This window comes from Pseudorca crassidens, chromosome 19 (genome assembly GCF_039906515.1).
Source record: "Pseudorca crassidens isolate mPseCra1 chromosome 19, mPseCra1.hap1, whole genome shotgun sequence".
Lineage (NCBI taxonomy): Eukaryota > Metazoa > Chordata > Mammalia > Artiodactyla > Delphinidae > Pseudorca > Pseudorca crassidens.
Genome location: NC_090314.1, coordinates 61199737 through 61204950, shown reverse-complemented (window position 1 = coordinate 61204950; position 5214 = coordinate 61199737). Strand labels below are relative to the sequence as shown.

The 5214-nt window shown below is 38.3% G+C and overlaps 1 non-coding gene across 1 annotated transcript; it reads right to left on the bottom strand.

The window, feature by feature from the left end:
* Nucleotides 1–324: 324 nt before the first annotated feature.
* TRNAD-GUC (transfer RNA aspartic acid (anticodon GUC)) lies at nucleotides 325–397 on the bottom strand. The gene has a single exon. It is a non-coding gene; the product is annotated as a tRNA-Asp (tRNA).
* Between the last annotated feature and the right edge of the window lie 4817 nt (nucleotides 398–5214).

Sequence of the window (5214 nt, the reverse complement as noted above, 5' to 3'; positions counted from 1 at the left end):
GTTTCATTTATCTACTTATCACTGGGTGATGGAGGCCAACACAGCTATAGACATTATCAGAAAGAACAGTAAAGACATACTAGGAGTCAAAGAAAGCTTTGTCCCCACTATTTTTGAGCTGGCAAAGGCAAAGAAAAATATTAACTAAATTGAGTTAAAAACTGTGAGAGAGAACAGAAAATGAATTTAGCAATATGTAACTCTGGGTAGATATCATCAGTATCAAGATTATATCATTTAATTTCAATCAGTACACCAATTCTTTTTTTTTTTTTTAATTTTATGTATTTAATTTTTTTGGCCTCACTGCTTATGGGATCTTAGTTCCCCAACCTGGGATCAAACCCGGGCCCTCGGCAATGACAGTGCAGAGCCCTAACCACTGGACCACCAGGGAATTCCCAATCAGTACACGAATTCTTATGACACATCTCTTCCTGTGAAATTGCAGTTATCTCTGTACCTCACAGTGTTTTTACTCTCTGGTTTCTTGCTTTCAGGAACTAGATGAAAAAGTAAGTACTCCAAAAGAGCTAAGGGGTGGCTGGAAAGTCATTTTTGTCGTTGACCTTTCATATCTAGATGTAGCGTGTTCTTTAAGTGATAAAATTTATACTTGAGGAATCATGATAGATTTCAAATTGCTTTGAATTCCCCTAGACTTCAAGGAAAGAAGAAATATTCTCTAAGACTGAAGGTACAGAACACATTTTAGAGGAAGCAGGAAAAATGCTTACTTTGGTGTCTGAATCCTCCCATTTGAAATGCAATCCTTTGGCTTCTTAAGGAAATAGATGGGTTTTTCAGCTTTTCCTCCCAATGAATCTGTCTTTTGGAAAAGTTCCCACAAAAACAAATAAATTTTGATAAAGAGCGTAGACTATCACATGGTCCAGAAAGAGCCAGGCTAGAGAGAGGCAGGCCGTTACGGGCTTCTGGGCAGCAAAACTGACAACCTGAGAATCCCAGTCGTGAGGGGAGAGGGTGGAGAGATCTCCCAAGTGGAAGATTCAATGATCAAATGCAAGGTTAAAAAGAATTTGAAAGGGTATACTGTGAGAACATAAATTATACTAGCATAACTCCTACCCATTTGTTGAGCTAAAGGCAAACACGCAGTAGGTTTCTGGGGAGGATACTACAGCAGTGGTACCGGTTTGGTATCTCCCTGAATCCCTATATAGGAAACAGGCAGAGCAACAGGGTGGGAAAACCGAAGAGTTATTGAGAAAATTGTATCTGAACAAAGACATAGAGAAGATGAAAGAATGAGTCGCGTGAATATCAGAGAAAAGAGTAGTCCAAGCAGAGAGCACAGACGGGTCCAGGAGCCTCAGGGCTGGAGGGAGATGTTGGGGAGCCGTGACGGAGGGAGAGAGGTAGGAGATGAGGGCAGAGTGGGAGGGAGGAGGGTAGAGCATCCCTGGACTTGGCCTTCACCTCTGTGTAAAGTGGGACCCACTGGAAGATTTTAAACACTGGAGTGGTGAACAATATTTAACGTGATCCCTCTAACTGCCATAATAAGATGTATTTATATGAACTACTCCCAAAGAGCTAAGAAAAAGGACATAGAAAAAGGATAGGATGAAACACCCAAAATTATTTCCACTGGGATTTCGGGGGACAGGAAAAAAGAAACTTGTGTATTTTTTTCCTTCTTTCTTCACCTCTGATTTACTTATTACAATGAGAATGAATTTTTTTTTTTAAAATACGTATAATCATATCTATGTCTGTATCTTCCTGGATTCTAACTCATAGAATATGCCTCTCACTGCATAAACCATTGTCAGCCACGCTTATTATAAGTCACCCCCCGACACCAGGAACTGTTTTGTATCCTCCCCCAAATCAGTCTTGTTCTTGGGCAGCCTTTGTTAGAAAACGAGTTTTCCTCGTTCTGATTTAAATTCTCTTTTCCCATAACTTCTCTCCGACCTGCCTTAGTTTTAATTATTAGGAGATGCAGAGAATGGGCTTCATAATTCTTTCACAAGACTTCTCAGCAGCCTGCTGTAGAAAGGTGCCTGAACTTGGAGAAGTCTAAGGAATATTTTGTCAATTTCACAGCTTAACAAAGGGCTGGTCCTGCCCAGTGGACAGAAGTAAACAAAGACTTAAGAGGAAGAAGTAAGCAAGGAAGGAGATGTAGTGGGAACACGTACTTCTGTAGGATATAAAAAGAAACTTGCATCGTGTGTTGGGTAATCTTATAAAATCGTAGGTAAGGGACACAGGAAAGTTACTGGGAAATGTAAGGTGCTAGTTGGCTACTAAGGGCAGCACCAAAGAAGAATAATTGAGAAATCCAGCCTGGAGAGGACTTAACACCCTCTTATGGGTTTCCAAGTGGACTGCTTCTCCTACAAGAATTATTTTTAGAAATGTTATCTCATATTTTCCGTGCTTGTGTTATTTTTTTCCCTTCTAATTTTATACCTGACTGCCCCTAGTGGTTGTGTGTGTAGGAGGGGTGGGCAGTTAAAGGAGGAAGTGGTAGTTTCAAAACACAAAGGAATACACATCTCTTAGATTCAAGTGTAAGACACCAGCGATCTCTCTTCCCACAAGCTGCTGCCGCTGAGTGGACTTACACAATGCCTTTCACAACGGAAAAGCACTTAATTCACCGCAAACTGTTATAAGAGTGTGCATTCAATGAAAATAAGGGACTCTAACTTTTATAAATAAATAAATACAGGGTGTGTTGATCGTGCTTGGTGAGAAGAACCGAGAAGGTTTGAGAGATAGAGAAGAAAACACGAGAACGCCTTTTTTAAAGCCTTGTTTCTTGTAAGTGAGAAGGTGTGCCTCTCACTGAACCAGCAGTATCCCATCATCTTGGGGAATGCTCTTGATAATACAAAATTTGAGTAAGAAAGCATTTTATGTTTCAGTTTATGTAAGGGGCAGGACTGAAGTTATAAAGAACGGAAAATGTTTCTGTTCTCCAGAAGTCTCTCACGGAAAAACACATGCAAACACAAACCATACATCAAACCTACACGTGCAGACTCATAGGAAAATCACAAATGCTGGTGCAAGGCAGGGTGATCAGAATGAGATCAACAGAGTAGGTGGAAAGAGATTGTGAAAATTAAAAATACATTCATTTCCCAAGAATGATGACTGTTATCCAGAAAGTCAATTTTTTCCCCAAACATGGCCAAAACCCAGAAGAAACACCAGCAAAAAGTCTAACATGTTTTTAAGGCAGATATTATAGTAATAGCCACAAGTACCACCTTAATGTTGGTTCAACTCTTTCTAATTTCCGGGAACAGTGCTAATTATTGTGATGTGCTTTAAGTAAATTAATTCACTCAATCAACCCATCCAATTTGTCAGAGATCACAGTGGATAGCAGAAGAGGAGTTGACCCCCAAACGCGTCTGCTTGTCTCTACTATCCAAGCTTTACAACCAGCAGCCTCCAGATTGGCTGGGCATGTCTCTGCAGGTGTATAAAATGACCTACTGGGGTGTGAGAAGAAAATACGAAAGAAGTTCATTTCAGTTTTTGTGTTTCTTTAAAAATTGTTTTTGTATATGATATAACATATGCATAATATAGTAAGTTTATAAAGTGTATAAATACAAAAATTTACATACTGTAGGTTGTGCTTAAAATATGTGATGATAAGAATGTGCAATCAAAAAGTCTTAAAAAGAATGTTTAAAGTATTAAGCCATATGGCTCCAAAATTTAGACCAACCCAAAAAGCCAGGCACAAATTTCTTTCAAAAGTTCATTTTTAGTACATTTCTATCGATTTGGTTAAGCCAAAGAGAAAGCTCCTTGTAAAATTCAGTTTCCATTTCACATTGTAGAAAAATTGGTAGCAACTCTGCTATCGTAGTTACCCAAATCCTTACAGATTACAGTTGCAAATTACAAGGGTAAAAGGGATGACTGGAAGCAAAATTATATTATCTAGACGTTTGAACTGGTGTAGATCAAAACATTTTTTTAATGTTATAAATAGCAAATATTAAAATATTAAAATTTTTTTAAATGTTTTAAAAATATTTTTTAATATTTATTTTTTAAATATATTAAAAATTTTTAAATGTTATAAATAGCAAATATTAAAATAGTTATAAAATGTTATAAATAGCAAATATTAAAATAGACTATTAAAATAGTCCTTTTTTAAATGTATATTGTATATTTCACTTTATTGTAACATAACACATCAGGCAATAAACAAAATTAGGACCCTTCTTCATGACGAAGTGTTCCCCTTCTGCTCAATATTTTCTGTTTAAGAAAATAATCGGAATGCTGTATTTAAGAAAGATACCTCTCATAACGGCTAAGTGTAAACATTAACGGGCATAATAATAAGTTGTTATTATTATATTGTGTTAGTTTCCTATTACTGCTGTAATAACCAGCCACAATTTATCATCGTCTATTTCTGGAGGTCAGAAGTTATAAATGCGTCTTACGGGCTAAAATCAAGGTATCTGCAGAGTTGTGTTCTTTCTGGAGGCCTTAGGGGAGAATATGTTTCCTTAACTCTTCCAGCTCCTCAAGGTCAACTGCATTCTTTGGTGTGTGATCATATCCAAAGCAAGTCACTCCAGCCTCTGCTTCTGTCATCAACACCTCCTTCCATTCTGACTCCACAGCCTAGCTCTTGCACTGGGGTCCCCTGGCTAATCCAGGATATCTCCCCATCTCAAGCTCCTCACTTAACCCTACCTGCAAAGTCCCTTTTAACTTGAAAGGTAACGTATTCACCGATTCCAGGGATATTAGGGTATAATATCTTTGGGGAGCCATTATCCAGCCTACTGCACAGTTGGAACTCTGGTCCCCAAAGATTCACGTCCATCTCACACACAAACTGTGTTCATCTCCGCGCAGTGTTCCCCAAAATCTTGACCAGTTACAGCATCCAATCAAATCCAAAATCTCAGTTGACTCTTACCAGTTCAAAAGGCCCAAATCTCATCATCTCAGTCATCTAAATTAGGTATGGTTGAGGCTCTGGGTATAATCCATCATGGGGCAAAATTCCTCTCCATCTGTGGGCCTGTGAAACTGGAAAAAAAAAAGTTATCTCCTTCCCAAATACCACGGTGAGGCAGACATAGGATAACAGTTAATAGCTGTAGATATTCCTGGTCCAAAGGAATAAAATGGAAGGAAAAATGTAGTCGCCAGTCCCAAGCCATTTCAAAAATCCAGCTGGGCAAACTCTAT